This window comes from Zonotrichia albicollis, chromosome 37 (assembly GCF_047830755.1).
Source record: "Zonotrichia albicollis isolate bZonAlb1 chromosome 37, bZonAlb1.hap1, whole genome shotgun sequence".
NCBI classification, from domain to species: Eukaryota; Metazoa; Chordata; class Aves; order Passeriformes; family Passerellidae; genus Zonotrichia; species Zonotrichia albicollis.
This window is the reverse complement of record NC_133855.1, coordinates 629655-647187: the sequence shown is the minus strand read 5'-3', so window position 1 is coordinate 647187 and position 17533 is coordinate 629655. Positions and strand designations below refer to the sequence as shown.

Below are 17533 nucleotides of genomic sequence, written 5' to 3'. Positions count from 1 at the left end.
TTTGAACGGGACTGTTTGTTTCATCCCCCCTAGGGAATTGATTCAGTGCTAGCAAAGCGGTTGCCAGCATACGCGCCTGATCTCCTGGGGGAATGGAAGTGGCAAAGCCCTCTGCTTTCGCCAATACTTCTAGCTTGGTTTTCAGGGTCTGATTTGCTCTCTCTACTATGGCTTGCCCGGTACCGTTATATGGGATACCTTGCACTAATGTGATGCCCCATTTTGAGGCGAATTCTTGCACTCCTTTGGAGGTGAAATTGGACCCGTTGTGCATTTTGATCTGCTTGGGAATACCAAGCCAAGCCATGGCTGTCAGCCAGTGCTTGATTGTCGCCTTGGAGCTTGTTTTGGGGTGCTGTGTGGCTATGATCGTTCCGCTGTAAGTGTCTACTGTCACTGCCAGCCATGCTCGGGGCTTCAGCAGTTGACACCAGGTGAAGTCCAACTGCCAGATCTCTGAAGTCTTGAGACCTCTCGGGTTGACCCCACAGGTCCGTAGGAGTGACTTCTGGCAATGAGGGCAGGTAGCTACCACATGTTTCGCGTCCGCTGTCGAGATTCCGCATTTCTTCGCCAGTGCTTTGGCTCTAATGGGGAGTGACTTGTGCAGTTGACGAGCTTCCTGCAATGTCCATACGCCTTTTGCTGCGGCATCCGCTTTGTCGTTGCCGATTTGGAGGTAGCACTTGACTGGGTCATGGCTGTTGATGTGAATGACTGGCACGGTGCCCTGTCGCGAGGAGAGTGCTTCTTCCTGCATTAGGGCTGCTGCAGATGTTGACACTCATGGTCCTGCCATGGCTAGGCAAAGCCTTGCCAAGAATATAGAGTCCGTTATGATGTTGAGGTGTTCTTCTTAAAAGAGTCCGCACACCAAGACCACTGCTGCTGCCTCCAGTTGTTGCACTGACAGTGTGGGGTCACATGCTTTGACGCAATGCCATTGCTCTCCTGCCTGCCACACTGCTGTTGTGGTTTGAAGTCGTGAAGGAAGCGTCTGTGAAGACCGTTGGTCCTGGCTGTGGCCGGTCCTTGACCTTCGGCGGCATGTCCATGTCGACTACAGTCAGCAGCTGAGTCCAGGGTGGTTTGGAGGAGTAGGAGATTTCTCCTCCAAAGCAGGAGAGAGCAAGGGCTAGGTACTCTGATATTGTGGCTGACTCCGTGGTCGGCTGATTGCGGAATGGAAGGTGGATGCTTCTTGACTCGGTTCCTAGGTGTTTCAAGGCAAGTTTCCTGCCTTTCATGATTAGGTTAGCGATGCATTCGATTCCCGGGGAGAAAGCACGAGCAGGTCTTCTGAGGACCACCCATTGGATCAGTCGGGCCTTTTTAGAAGGTCCTTGAGCCAGTGCTCCCACTCCCCCCTTCGGTGTAAAGTGGACGTACAGGTCCAGTGGCATGGCTGGGTTCCACCTGGCAAGTGTGCCAGTGGACATCAGGCTTTCCATGAAGTCGAGAGAGCTCGTGGCTTGCAGCATCAGCTCCTTGGGTTCCCAGGGGTGCTTTCCTTTCAGGAGGTCATATAGAGGGTCCATGACCTCGGGAGGAATCAGGACGATGTTGCGAAGCCACTGCAGCAATCCCACCAGGCGTTGCACGTCATGGAGCGTCTTGATGTCTCGACTGACCTTCGCCTCGGAGGGTGTCACGTAGGAGCTTGTGATCCCCACTCCCAGGAAGGTCACGCAGGGTCCTCTCTTGATCTTTGCGCTCGCAATCTCGAAGCCGTTGGCCTGAAGAGTTTCCGTGATTGTGGACACCAGGTGATCTACTTGGCTTGCCGATGGGGCTGCCACTAGGATGTCGTCCATGTATTGAATGATGGTCGCGGTGGGATGGGAGTGTTGAACTGGTGTCAGTGCTTTGTCCACGGTGATTTGGCATATAGTAGGGCTTTCGAGAAGGCCCTGTGGTAGTACTCGCCATTGGAAGCGGAGGTTGGGCCGCTCGCCATTTCGGAACACCACGGAAAAGGCGAATCGTTCTCTGTCCTCAGGGTGCAGGGGTATTGAGAAGAAACAGTCCTTGATATCCAGTACTGTGCATGGCTGCCCTGCAGGGATGGCTGAGTTCGTGGGTAGCAGTGTCTGGACTGGACCCATGGGTTGGATTGTCTTGTTCACTTCTCTCAGGTCGTGGACGAGACAATAGCCCTCTCCGGACCTTTTGGGGATTACGAATACAGGGGTGCTCCATAGGCTGATGGAGGGTTCTATGTGACCCTTTTGCAGTTCGCGGTCGACCAATTCCAGCAAGGCTGTCGCTCGAGGTTTTGTCAGAGGCCACTGCTCGACCCATACGGGGTCTGATGATTTTCAAGTCAATTTGATCAGCAGCGGAGGGTGTACGGCAGTGGCCCTCATGATAAATTTGTAATCCGGAATCCTAGCATGGAAAGAACGTCCCTTCCTAACAGGGGTGGAGAATTTTGCAGGATGTAGGGGTAGATCGCGACTGTCTGTTCTGGTCCCTTTTTCGTATAAAGTGGTATAGTCACAAGCTGGGTGCTTTTCCATGCCCAGGACTGCCCTCCCACTCCGTTCACTGGAGGGACTTCTTTGAATTGCCAATGTCCAAGCCAATGTGCTTGGGGAAAAATCGTGCAGTCTGAACCCGTGTCCGCCCAAAACTGAAGCCCTATGACGTGGGGATCCTGACTGCCATAAAGGCAGCATGTCCCCCACACCATCAGGGGTTCCTTTCCTATTCTCATGGCCAAGGCCACCCAGGGGTCCCGCTCTGGGGCGTCTCCTGCTGGCCCTGTACCACCAGCACAGCTTGTGGTAGTGGGGGCTGTGAAGGTGTTACTGGCGGTGCTACCCCGCTCTGCCATTGCAGTGTAGGCGGGGATGCGAAATTGACTGCTCCCTGTGGGAGCATGTGGGGTCTGAGGGTCCCCTGCCCCACTGGGGGTTGCTGTAGCTGGGCCACTGCACGTTCCAGGTGGGAGGAGGCTGGATACGGCCTGGCTGCCCCCTCCCTCTCCCGTTTCCCTGAGGCCTGGATCTGCATTCCTTATCTAAATGCCCCTACCTTCCACATGCCCAGCATGGTCCCCTAAGTCCCCCTTGGCGTGGTGGAGCAGCTGCTGATGAGCATCTTGGCTGGGGGCAGTTTACTGCCAAGTGGCCTGCCTGGCCACACTTAAGGCATGCCATCACACTGGGTATTGCAGTGTGAACTGCTGCTTGGATGGGAGCTAGATGTTCCTCCTTTGCAACGTGTCTGATCATGGCAGCTACACTGGACCCAGGTGGCTGTGACCTTAAAATGTCCTTGGTGGCTGAGTTGCATTGCTGGCGTAGGCAGTCTGCCAGCATGGGACCCTTCGCCTCTGAGGGTAATGAAGAGGAATCTAATGCGGCCTGAAGCCTGTCTACAAACTGAGTGAAGCTCTCACTCTCACTCTGTTTTATAGTTGACCATGGTGAAGGTTTGGCTACTACTTTGGAGGCAGCACGGATGGATTCTCAGGCAGCACGGGTGGTTGTCTTAACCTCATGGGCCCGCAAGCCCTCTGCCTGTGCCTGGGGGTTGATCATAGTGGGGTCTCTGCCCATTAGCCTCTGTATGCTGGAGCCGCGCAGTGGATGGTCAGCTCCCATTACCTGGGCTAGCTCCTTTGTGCATTGGTCCTCCCACTCTTGTTTGAAAACGATCATCCCCGCGCCATCAAAAATCATCCTACACGTCTGCTTAATAACAAAGGGTAACATATCATCCCCTCCAAAAACGCCGTCAATGAGTGTGGTAACCATGGCAGAATTAATTCCCTTCTCTGCAATCGCTTTAATGATTGCCTGCACATCCTTTGGGTTAACTGGGGAATAGGTCCTTTGTTGGTTTTCCTGCGCCCTGCTGACCCTCACCAGGAAAGTGTGTATTGTAGTGGCCGTTGCCCAGTCTGCACAAGTTATCTTTATTTTCCGCCAATCTGTAAGAGGGGTTCGGTCTTTCTCTGATAACCCCTTCGCCCGTGCGGAAGCACTGCAACTAGTGACCTTATATGCGCTGCTCTCTTTCTATTAAAACTAGAATCCGAATCGGAATCCTCCGATTCCCTCTCGAGCTCGGAGCCCGAGTCCGAGTCGGAAGTGGACTGGCTGGACGTTTCAGGGCTGCTCTGCTGTTTTCCCGGGCTCCAACCCCGCCCCTTCTTGCGGGGGTCGGGCCGTCCCCTCTTTCTGGGGTCCCCCCACCTCCTGCTGGGGGAGGTCCTTGCCCTATAAGGACCTAATGTGAATAGAGCACTCTGATTGGTCTTACGCTCCTCCGCGGGGGCCGCCCCTTCTCCCTGCTCACCCGCGCATGCGTTGTTAAGGAGGCTGACTGCATTTCCGCCCCCCGCCTCCTCCTTTCCGCCCTGAACATGCAGCTTGGCGCCATTTTCAAACGCATAGGGTGGGGGGTGGTTTTATTGATCCCTATGGGGTCCGACAATCTGGCCGCGTTCCGCGCGTCCTCCGCGAGTCCCGGCCATAACGCCCGCGCGTGTCCCACCCCTTCAATGGTAAGTCTGCCCACTTAGGGGGTTCCGGTGATCGCGGCTCCGCACGCTTGCCAGGATCACAATCCTCCACAGTTTGCGTCGCTGTGCCCACCCCGAGCTGCGGCATGGTTAATAAACAGGTTCGCACGCCATTCCAGGTTTCTTGCTCTTGTCGAGCTGTTTGCAGAGCCTGGATAACACTGCCCCACGATTTTAGGGCTTTCCCTGAGCCCGAGGATATAGTGTCCTCCGCCAGAGCTTTTGTACAATTATCCCACACCCCCAAATGGAGGAATCCAAAGGGCTTTCTATAGCCCCAAGCTTAATCAGTCTCAGCAATGCGAGATTTAAATCCCAAAGTTTACATTCAATACCCCATTGTGCATGCATCTGTGTTACGACCTTTGCGATGGCTTCCACGGTCCACGCCGGTCCGGAGGCGTCCCTCCCGCAGTAGTCGGACCCGGCGCTATAGCCGCTGTCCTCTGTCCAGGAGAAATCCCTGAACCCCGGGCGCTGATCCCCTCCCGGGTGTCGGCACCAGTTGTTGCCTTCTGATATAAGGCAAGGCGACCTGGTTCCAAGGCACAGCACGGCGACCCACTCTCTAGGGTCGCTCGGGCCAGAGAAGCACGCAGACACCAATGTGGTGTGTGGAGAGCTTTATTAATAGTTGGTTAGCTGAGAAAGGCCATGCTGACATATTGCCGCTGGTTAAGCTGAGAAATCAGCAGTCAGCAAGCTGAAAGGAGATGTCAGCAGTTAGCAATCAGTGGCCTTGCTGCAACATGGAGAAAGGGAGTAGAGATCAGTCCTGAATATCTCCTAAGAATATGTAGAAAGTATCAAAAGTAGGACCATAGGAATGTAAAAGTAGGTGTAACTGCTGATATGTAAACTAACCAATCCTGAGCTCAACTTTTGCAATATGCATGAAGTTAATTACGAACTGTATTTAACCCGCTGTGCTGATCAATAAATTCGGGCCTGTGATGATCAACTGATGTCCTGGTCTCCTTCCTTCGACAAATGGTGGAGAATGCGGGCAACAACGCTGTGAGCACTGCTGCGGGCAACGATGCGGCAACGTTGAACCCCTGTCCTCTTTTCTCGGATTACAAAGAAAAAGGGAACTCGCCACGGTCGGGAAGTTGGGTGATGGTCCCGTGCAGCAGGGAGGTGCTGGATTATTTATAAAAAGCACCCTTGAGGATGACATCCATGACTCAAGCCATCTACGTGCCGCCGGAGCCTGGAAGCTGCAAAAAGTGCGCACTGATTAATAGGTATGGATAGGCAAGCGGCATACGATTTATTCTCCTCATATTTAGAAAGGCGAGGGGTAAAAGAGATGGATTTAAAAAAGGAATTACCGGGGTTATTAGCTTATGGCCATTCTATAGGTATGTTTAGTAACCCTCACACAGTACATGATCTGTCAGAGTGGAAAAAATTTGGGGAATTGTTAATGGACTCAATGTTAGATGGGGATAAATCAGCTAAAAAGTTTGGGAAATTATGGCGGGTGGTGTATAATACGTTGCTTTAGCAGGTCTCTGAGAGAAAGGCAGCAGAAAGGGCTACAGAAGCTCACAAGAGGAATATAGGATATGGTCGTGAGGATGACCCTTTAGCACCTTCTGTAACTAAAATAGTTATGCCTAAAAGTCCCCAGCTTAGTGGTGTTGAGGACATGCCTATAGAAATTGCGGAACCGTCTGCGCCTCCCTTGTCCGAGGGGGAAGGCGAGTCGGATGGGGGAGGTAAGAGCAAACCAGCTTTGCCTCCACAGCCGGCTTCAGGCGGGTCGGATGGTGGGGGTGGGAGCAAGCCAGCTTCGCCTCCGCCTCCTGCTTTGCCTCCGCCGCTACCCCCGGGCAGGCCGGCTCCGGTTACAGCTCTGGCAGGGGGGGGAATCCTCTCCCCCGCGCGCACCGGCTCTGCCTGCAGCGGCTCTGCCTGAGCAGGCTCCTGTTACAGCTCCGGCGGGGAGCGGGGGGGTCCTTCCCTCTCGCGAACCGGCTCCGGCTGTGCGCGAGCCAGCTCTGGCTTTACTGACAGCTCCAGCGGGGGAGTCGCTTCCCCCTCGTGAGCCGGGGGGGTCGTTTTCCCCGCGCGAGCCAGCCTCTGCTTTACCGCTCCCCCCATGTGAAAACGGCGCCTGCACTAAAATGCCAGCAGCATAGCACCTCCAAAGAGCCAGCTCCCATCCCAGGGGCACACCGTGATTTATGGGGGGAAATGGCTAAACAAAGGAGGGAGGCTTGGTCTGCTTTGGCAAGAGAGGCGATGCAAATAGGAGATGGTGAAGCCGTAGAAATTGCTTCTAGTCTTGCATGTCCTGTTACTTATACACCACAATATGATGCACAGGGGAATTTAATGCATAATGTGGCAGCATATTCTGCCTTAGATTGGAAGTTGTTAGCTCAGCTACGTTCTACAGTTAGTCAGTTTGGTGTAAAAAGTGAACCTGTTAAGCAAATGTTAGATTATCTCTTTAACACTCAGATTTTATGCCCAAATGATTTAAGAGGAATAGTGCGTTTAATATTTACTCAGCATGAACAATTATTGTTTAATGCACATTGGCAAGCGTTAGTAAATGAATCAGTTGCTGTACAACGGGCTCAGGGAGACCCATTGCATGGAGTAACAGTGGATGAGCTCATGGGCTTAGGGGCATATTTGCGTACGGAGGCACAGATGGTATCGGGACCGGATAAGCTTAGAGAGGCTATGCGATTAGTGCGTACAGCAATAGATATGGTTAAAGAGCCAGGGGAGTTACCAACTTATATGGGTATTAAGCAAGGTAGAGAAGAATCATTTGGAAATTTTATCGATAGGGTAGCTACTGCTATAGATCGGGCTGGTGTGGCAGATTATCTTAAGGGGGCGCTATTGAAGCAGTGTGCCTTGCAAAATAGTAATCCAGCAACCCAAAGAGTATTAGCTACTTTAGGAGCAAATTGGACCATTGAGGAAGCATTAGAGCGAATGGCATTAATACCAACAGCTTCGCAGGCATTCCTAGTAGACGCTATAAAGGAATTAGGATTGGGGTTACAAAAGCAGGCAGAGTCTACTCAGAATCAGGTGTTAGCTGCTCTTGCTCCTCTCCGAAGTGGCTCACTGGCATTCACACAAGGAGGTTCAAAGCCATTTATCAAGTGTTACCGGTGCGGCAATGAGGGACATACACGCCGAGCCTGCAGAGCAACTGGTATATGGCGTCAACACTGCCGATCCAGCTCCCACAATACCACAGCTTGTAGACGGCGGTCGGGAAACCATCAGCAGAGCGCGCTTCACGGGGGCCACGCCCAGATACAAGTTGCCGCCGTGACATCGGAGACACCAGCTGCCACGACATTGCTGCCACCTCCTGTCTGCAACCCGCAACAACAGGGAGCTTCGGTTTGGACTTATCAACAGCAGTAGACGTCACACTAATGACGAATCGGCCTGAGAAGATACCAACTGGAGTAAAGGGCCCTCTTATATTAAATGGACAAACATGTGGAGCATTATTATTGGGACGCTCTTCTACAACTATGTTGGGATTATTTGTTTTGCCTGGAGTTATTGATGCAGACTTTACAGGGGAAATACAAATCATGGCTTACACCCTTTATCCTCCAATTAAAGTAACAAAGGGACAACGTATTGCACAATTGGTACCACTATCACAAATGACCCCTGGAATACAACCATTTACTGGGCAAACACGGGATGAAAAAGGTTTTGGCTCCACTGGTGTTACACTTTTAACTGTGGATTTACAAAATAGACCAAAGCAAAAGGTTAAAGTTACTTATGGGCATCAAAGCATAACCCTTTATGGATTATTGGATACAGGAGCAGATACCAGCATTATTTCTCCAGAAGCATGGCCACATCATTGGCCTCTATTCCCATCAGCAAACATGCTCACAGGAGTAGAAGGATTTACATTGGCAAGCAGGTTACCTTCTTTGTCTGTGTGCATTGAGGATCAACAAATATCTGCTGTGTTTTCAATTGTGCAACTGCCTCCTACAGTCTCCTGTTTAATTGGAAGGGACATTTTAACACAATTGGGAGTGGTGTTAACTAATCAGCACCCTTTGGGGTAATTGCCATTGCTTGGACTTTCCCCATTCCACTCACCTGGAAAACAGATACACCGGTGATGGTTAAGCAATGGCCACTAAAAGGGGAAAGCCTTATGCATGCTCATGAATTAGTGGAGGAACAATATTCAAAGGGACATTTACGACTTTCCACGAGCCCTTGGAATACACCCGTATCTACACCTATTTTTGTAATCAAAAAGAAATCAGGGAAATATCGTTTAATATATGATTTGCGAGCTGTAAATGACCAAATGGAACCTATGGGGGCCTTACAGCCTGGTCTTCCAAATCCAGCTATGATTCCAGAACACTGGCCACTCTTAATCATTGACTTAAGGGATTGTTTCTTCACCATTGCCCTGCATCCTAATGATGCGAAGAGATTTGCCTTTACTTTACCAGCAATAAATCGTGGAGAACCAGATAAAAGATTTGAATGGATATGTTTACCACAGGGCATGCGGAATTCCCCGACTTTATGTCAGCTTTATGTTGATGCAGCGTTACAGCCATTACGTCGCAGATGGCCAGCTACTATAATATATCATTATATGGACGATATCTTGTTTGCACAGCAACAACCATTTTCCTCTTTGCAGATTGACATTATTAGAAATACTCTTGCTGCATATTCACTTGTTATTGCTTCAGAGAAAATTCAAACTACAAAGCCCTGGAAATATTTGGGATGGACTTTGATGGATCAAATAGTGATACCTCAAAAATTGGAATTACAACTGGACATTAAAACTCTACATGATGCACAGAAGTTGCTGGGGGACTAACAGTGGCTAAAACCTATTGTGGGAATACCGAATCATTTGTTAGAATCCCTACAGCCTTTGTTAAAGGGTATTGACCCTACTACTCCTGTATGCCTGACAAAGGAGCATCATCTTGCCTTGCAGCAAATCCGTAACTGTGTACAGCAGGGGTACGTGTCTCGTCGACAACTCGACCACCCTATTGACCTCACTATCTGGAATAGCCCTTGCCACCTGCTTGGTGCTCTCTCTCAACAACAAAAGAAAACGGGGGAGATACGGGTGTTGGAATGGTTGTCTCCACCATTACAGCATAAGAAAACAATATGTTCAAAAATTGAACAATTGGCTGCATTAATTAAAAAGGGGCGTCTCAGAATTCTTGAAGTGGACGGTAGAGAACCTGCTACCATTACACTGCCTATGGAAAAAGAAACCTTGGACTGGTACCTGATTAATTCAAAGGATTTACAGGAAGCATTATTGACATCGTCTGCAAAAGTAGATACCAGCAAATTAGTGCCTAAAGTTTTGCAATGGATGACAGAATGGAACTGGATTACTTGACCCTTGAGAGAAGAACGCCCTATAGAAGGAGCTATTACAGCCTTTACCGATGCAGGAAAGAAATCAAGGCGTGCTGCTGTCACTTGGCAAGAAAAAGGACAATGGAAACATCAAATCATCACAGCAGACCCTGCGGATAGTTTACAAACTTTGGAATTGTTGGCAGTAGTATGGGCAGTATCCAACTTACAGGGACCTTTAAATGTGGTTACAGACTCTATGTATGTTGCAGGACTAGCTAAACAAATAGAGGAAGCAGCAATTAAGGAAGTGAATAATAAACGATTGTATGAGTTGTTGGTACAATTAAGGAAAGCTCTACGGGAGAGAAATGCAGCATATTCTGTAAGTCATATCAGGAGCCATAAATGGTCTGAAGGTTTAGGAGAAGGAAATGAACGTGCAGATAAATTAGTTACCCTACCCATTGATAACTCTTGTCCTATTGATAAGCATACATTGGCCAGAGAAGCACATAGTAGATATCATCAAAATGCAAAAGGATTAGCAAAGCAATTTGAATTGAGTTTGTCAGAAGCTAAAGCTATTGTTAGAGCATGTCCAATATGTAGTTATCACAATGGTGGAATAGGTTTAGGCATTGGAGTTAATCCTCGGGGTTTAGAAATAAATGAGAAATGGCAAATGGATGTTACATATATTGCCAGATTTGGTAAAGTCAAATGTGTGCACGTCACTATAGACACGTATAGTCATTACATATGGGCTACGGCTCAGGCAGGAGAGAAAGCTATACATGTTATCAGGCACCTGTTAAGTTGCTTCGCTGTTATGGGAGTTCCAAAAAGTATCAAAACGGATAATGCTCCAGCTTACGTGAGTGCTAGGGTTCAAAAATTTTTGAATCAGTGGTCGGTTAAGCATGTGACAGGCATTCCACACTCCCCTATCGGACAGGCAATAGTGGAAAGAGCAAATGGTACCCTTAAGCAATATATTGAAAACCATCAAGATTTGAGAGATCCACAAGCATGTCTGGCTAAGGTGTTGTATGTAATTAATCATTTATGTATTTTTGGGGAAGATGATACCCCTCCTGCAATTAAACATCATCCAAGGTCAGGTCAGGAAAGTACTAAGGAAACAGAGGTCTGGGTTAAGTATAAGAACCCCAGTACAGGATTATGGGAAAAACCTGCAAAAGTATTATATTGGGGTTGGGGATATCTTTGTGTCTCCTCACCTACAGGGCCTCTGTGGGTGCCTGCTAAGTGGACTAAACCTGCTTTTAATGCAGCCTTTGGTGGACCACCTCACGGAGGAGGACAGGGAGTGACTGGGAAAGAAACTGCTTCTGGTCCTACAACCGCTACTGCTACAGCTGAAGGGATACTCGAAAGCGGTGGACAGAGCACTGACACACTACTGTCGGACAACCCAGGAGCTGATTGGTTTTATTGACTCATTATCAAATCTTCGTTTAACAAATCCAGCAAAGGAACATTGCTTTGCCTGTCACGATCCACATTGTGCTGCCTGGATAGCCCTGCTTTGTGGGCATTGTGATAGAACTTTTTGGTTAGAACAATCATTATTGTGGGATTTGTGGTGTCACATTTGTCAATTTGAGCACCGGGAGAGTGAAAGTTGGCAAAATGAATTAAGGAGACAAACAGGGCAAAATGCGTATGTAGCTCTAAGTCTTTATGAGTCTCCTGAACAGAAAATTCTTGCTTATTATCGATGGGAAATACAATGTGTCGTGAAGAGAATTAAGATTCAAAGTAAATCATGCATAGTCTCTGCAAGGTGTAGGAAAGTAGTACCTTTAACACAGCGCTCAGTTGTAGGGCCCTTCACGGGAAATTCTGAAAGGGCACTAGACTACTGCATTGAAGAATTGCAGAAATTGAGTTTGCAAGTGGCAGGACCAGCAACAATAGGAGAAGCAACATTGAAGATAGATGAGAAAAGGAAAGCAAAAAAGGGAAAAACCTAACCTAAATAAGGTTATTGGTGATTGCTAATTGATTTTCTATGATTAGGATACTTTTAGAGTCAAAGATGCTGATTTAAAATTAGATCAGTGTATTCAACAATTGATTCAGCCTTACTATAGACAATCTAACAAACCAGGGAAAAGACAGCAGAGAAAGGAAAAACAAAGCAAGCAGAAGGAAAAATGAGGTTTGTTCTTGTTATATTGGTCAATGCTGTAATAAGTGAAGCAATAGAAATAACACGTTTTAGTCAGCCAAGAAAAAATTTATGGGTAACACTTGCTAACCAAATTAACCAATCATCACTTTGTCTTAGTCTTGGAGGAGTCACCAACCCATTTCGAACATGCCTGGTGGGACTTCCGGTATGGTCTCCTGGAGAATTTTGCAGTTTGATAAAAAATCAGACCTTATGTATGCCTAGCATGTTAAACATCAAATTGCCAGGGCAACAAGGATATACTGCAGGTCAGAGTGATGCCTATCGTCAATGTTTACTGATCCAATCACTCAACACCTCTTTATATTCTCCTCCTGAGGAATTGGACCTTTTTGGCAGTACAAACGCCAGTCTGTCTAACACTACAGCTGGTGGATGGTTTAGCTTTAAATTTTCAAACCGACCAAAAGAAACATGGGCCACCCTAGATTCATTCCTGAATGTGAGTGAAATCTCTCCGCAGCATTACAGTAAATGTAACAGCACAAAAATCACGGCACCAATGAAATTACCCACAGGAATATTCTTAATTTGTGGAGACAGGGCGTGGAATGGTATACCAGCTAGACCACAGGGTGGACCCTGTTATTTGGGAAAATTGTCACTGTTTCACCCTAATGTGTCCTTGCTAATGCAGCTGAGTCAAAATTCAAACAGAAAGAGACGTAGTGTACATGACTTAGACTGCAGCAAGATAGGAGATCCACAGTTTTGGGGCACATTCAAACAAGTGGTTGTTTCAACTATTTTGCCAGGAGGATCTGCCAATAAGGCTATGAATTTAGCAAAGCAATTAGGGTGCTGGGCAAAGGATGAGCTGAACAAGACATCACAAATTCTAGACATGCTAACCGCAGATGTGTAGAGTGTTAACCATGCTGTTTTGCAAAATAGAGCTGCCGTAGATTTTTTGCTCTTAGCACAAGGACATGGATGTGAAGAGTTTGAAGGAATGTGTTGCATGAATCTGTCTGATCGTTCGGTGTCCATTCACACTAAGATAAAAGAACTACAATTGGGACTTCAAAATCTCAAGGAAGAAGAAGGTTTAGGAATTGACGAATGGCTTAAAAGCTTAGGACTTGGGCCATGACTGAGGAACCTTGTGATCTATGCTATAGGATTGCTGGGTGTAATTTTACTGTTTTTGCTTATTTTGCCTTGTATTTTTAATTGTATTCAAAACATGGTCAGCCGTACAATAGCAATAACTTGGCAAACTAATTTCCTTGCACAAGAAGAAAACAGGGGAAATGTGGAGAGCTTTATTAATAGTTGGTTAGCTGAGAAAGGCCATGCTGACATATTGCTGCTGGTTAAGCTGAGAAATCAGCAGTCAGCAAGCTGAAAGGAGATGTCAGCAGTTAGCAATCAGTGGCCTTGCTGCAACATGAGGAGAGGGAGTAGAGATTAGTCCTGAATATCTCCTAAGAATATGTAGAAAGTATCAAAAGTAGGACCATAGGAATGTAAAAGTAGGTGTAACTGCTGATATGTAACTAACCAATCCTGAGCTCAACTTTTGCAATATGCATGAAGTTCATTACGAACTGTATTTAACCCGCCGTACTGATCAATAAAATTGGGCCTGTGATGATCAACTGATGTCCTGTTCTCCTTCCTTCGACAGTAATATATGTTTGTCTCAAGTTTTTGTACCAGTTTAGATCCCACTGTTCGTGTGTAGCCTCGAGACGCCATGAGACCGAGCCTGCTTCTTGTCCTACTCATGATCATCCCACCTGCGATCTCCTACATAGTACCGCAGCCCAAACCACATATGGACTACCTTGACAAAGGTTCTCGGACATCAACAGAGAAACTGACAATGGGCTGAATGGACTGTTCAAAGGCTGGGGACTCGCGGGCTGGTTGGGATCTGTTCTGAAAACTGTGTTTTTAGTGCTGTTCATTTTAGTTATAGTTATTATAGTTTTTAGCATTGTTTTTGGACTAATCAAACGCATGGTTCTCAAGTTAATTTCAAGCTCATCTCCCCCTCCTGAGGTCTACCATTTGGAAGCTCTCAGTGCTCCAATGGATGACCTAGAAGCCTCAGTGGAAAACACTGACCCTCTTGTAGAGGAAGAACCGATCTACCAACCATGGTTTGGCAAGCATTCTGCACCACAAACCCAGTCCTCTTCTTTTTAAACAAAACTAGGGGGAGCTGTTGCGGTGTGTTGCAATGTCCTGTTTTAAACTTCCGGGTCCCTTCCCAGGTGTGCCTATACCTCTCTCCCTGCCCCCTCGCCCCCTTGCTGAGTGAGTCCTGTCAATCAGGCTTAAGATTCCAGCAAGGTGTTGTGTGGTTAGTCAAATTCAAAAGATGCCCCTATGCCCAGAGGTCATTGGCCTGTCTAAGTGTCATCCTCCCTTGAGACCCTGCCCCTTTCACCTGTTTGGTAGCTCACCTGTCCCCTCCCCTTCCCCTGTCCCGGAGCTTAAAAGGTTAATCAGACCATGCGGCCTTATTCTGGTTGGAGCAGTTGCCCCGGTTCAGACCTCTGTAGCCATGGAATAAACATCTGGATATAACCCTCCAGCAGAATCCTCTCCTTCTTCTCTTCACCATCACCAGAAGCTCTCTCTCCTGAGGTAAATGGAGTCCCTGACAAGCCTGGACTTGCTCAGCAATGTGCCCTGTTGCATTCTCCGCCAGACGAAGTATCTCTGGGGTAAAGCACCACAGAAGCCGCCTTTGGCTCAGCAGCGAGGGTCAGAACTGGCCCAGGCACCATCTAACTGGTAATATTGGGATTAATATTCCAATACCATACAGAGGGAATCACTACATCTTCTACTTCCCTAGGGATAGAGGGGACAGGTTTTTCTTTGATCATTAATATCTGTCCCATCTTTGATTCAGTTATTTTCATTATAAGCTCTCCATTTTCAAAGGTTATTACCACATGAAGTTTCGCTAGCAAATCTCTCCCTAAAAGCGGAATTGGACACTCAGATACATATAAAAATTTGTGTGTTATAACCTTGTTTCCAAAACACAAATCTAGGGGTTGCAGGAAAGACCGTTTTTCCTCTTTCCCTGTAGCACCGACTATTGTAGTTTCCTTGTCCCCAATTTGTCCTTGCAAATCATTCAATGCAGAAAAAGTAGCCCCCGTATCTATTAGAAATCTGACCTCTTTATGCCCTAACTGTATATTTATAACAGGTTCCTTAACTTGTTCTAGTGCTTCTATATACTCCCCAAGGACCATCTCCTTGGTAGCCTGCTGGAACTGATTGCCCTGGTCAAACTGGTTATTCAAGCTTGGACAATTTCGCTTCCAATGCCCCTTCCGCTTACAATACGCACATTGATTCAGGCTTAACCCCTGGGTAACTGGTCTCCTACCCCGACCATTCCTGTTACACCCCCTGAAATTTGGGTTCCCTTTCTCCTGTATTACTGCCAAAAGATTCTGCTGCTGCTTTTTACTAGCTTCTTTTACCGATTGTTATATACCTTCCCAGCAACCTCAAGTAACTTATCCAAATTCCTTAATTCTTCCCCTTCTAATTTTTGCAATTTTCTACCAATGTCATCCTGTGATTGGCCCAAGAATATGAGAGCAAGCTGAACCTTTGCTTGCTCTGTATCCATTTGGAGGTCTGTATATTTCCTTGCTACCTCCTTAAGCCTCTCCAAAAATGCAGTGGGAGATTCCTTCTTTTTCTGTCGAACCTCGTATAGTTTCGACCAATTTATAGTTTTGGGCACAGCGTTCTGAGCTCCTATTTGGATCCACTCATGATATTTCTGTAATTTCCTCATATCGCAAAATAAATTAGGGTCCCAATTTGGATCCTCAATTGGGAAATTCACATCTAAATTCCCTATTACCAGCCCATTTCTAATATCTCCTCTTGCCCTCTCTTTGGCTGCCTTAAGTACCATTTCTTTTTCAGTAGAATCCATCAGAGTATCTAATATTACTTCTATGTCATCCCAGTCAGGATTATGAGTTTTCATAACCATTTTTACTACGTGTGCCATTTTATCAGGATTTTCTCTATAAGTTCCGGCTGACTGTTTCCAAATAACTAAGTCTGCCGGGGAAAAAGGCACTTTTACAAATACTGGCCCTTCCACTCCAACACCTTGTCACAAGGGGGTAATCACAGTCCGTTTTCGTTTGCTTATGACTTTTCTATGCACAACTGGAGCAAGCTTTGCCCGACCCCGGGTTCTATGGGCTATTGGGGTCACTGATTCATTACCATTGCTATCTTTTTCACTCGCATACCTCTTTCCCCTTTCTATCACAGTTAGGTTTTGCTCATCTTCCGAGGAAGAGGGATCAGGTGATGATGGGAGAGGAGGATAAAGAGGGAAAGGTGTACTAGACGAGACAGGTTCAGGGGTAGGTGGGTGAGGAGCAGGTAGTGGGATAGGGACAGATGAAACAGGTGGGATAGGGTTAGGTTCTCTTGTTCCTATTGGAGCTACTTGTAAATCAATATCTGTATAATTTTCCCTACTCAAGCTTTCTCTTAACGCCAAGTGTTCTAAACAACGTTCCTCACAAACCCCACACTTTGCAGATGTTTTAACCACTAATAATCCACATTCATCCTGCCATTCTGACTTTCCCTGTAAGTAGAAAAACAATCAACATATGGGACTTCATCCCATTTTCCTTCTTGTCTACAAAAGGACATTAACCGCGAAATAGTGATATATTGCAGAGTACCGTATTTTGGCCATTTTTCGCCATTCTCCAAGGCATATTCTGGCCACCATGAATTACAATAATCAATCAACTTAGTTTTACGTAATTCTTCCCCAAAGTTACCTTGTTTCCAACATGCTAATAAGCACCCCCAAAGGAGAATTTTGTGGGATGGGATGTTACTGTCCAAAATCCCTTTAAGTTTCTCCATTTCAAATACACCATAAATGTCGATCCCGCAACACTTTCGCGATTGTCTTACGGAACGGCACCTAGGCTTGTACCTACAGGAATTCCTTTAGCCCAACCAAGCGTAGCTTTCGCTGCGTCTTATTTGGCAGGCATCCAAAACCAAACCAAAGTAAAAAGCACCTTACCTTTCTCCCGGGGACGTTTGTGAGTGGCGGAAGCGGTCACGGCCGATGGGCTCCCCGAGAATCCCTCGGTGCCGGCTGGAGCGTGATCGAGTCGCGAACTCGCTCAGCAGCACTCACAAGGGGCCCATCTGGGTTGCCAAAATGTAGGTGTTCAAAAACACATAATCATGGGGGATTATATGCGGTGCTTTTTATTAAGAGCTCTGGGAATCGGGGTACAATCAACCCAAATCTGATTCTGACCATACATCCGAAATGATCATGTTTTATACTCTATCGCTACGTAACTTTCACGTTAATTATTAAACTTATATTGTTCTATTGTATCCATAAAGTTAGCCCCTCTCTGAATTTCCAA

General features: G+C 47.1%; 1 long non-coding RNA gene across 1 annotated transcript; it reads right to left on the bottom strand.

The window, feature by feature from the left end:
• Positions 1 to 5153: 5153 nt before the first annotated feature.
• Positions 5154 to 17312, bottom strand: LOC141726659 (uncharacterized). Its single transcript, XR_012577735.1, has 3 exons — positions 17176 to 17312; positions 7673 to 7960; positions 5154 to 5751 (listed from the first exon to the last, which is right to left on the bottom strand). It is a non-coding gene; the product is annotated as an uncharacterized LOC141726659 (long non-coding RNA).
• Positions 17313 to 17533: the final 221 nt, after the last annotated feature.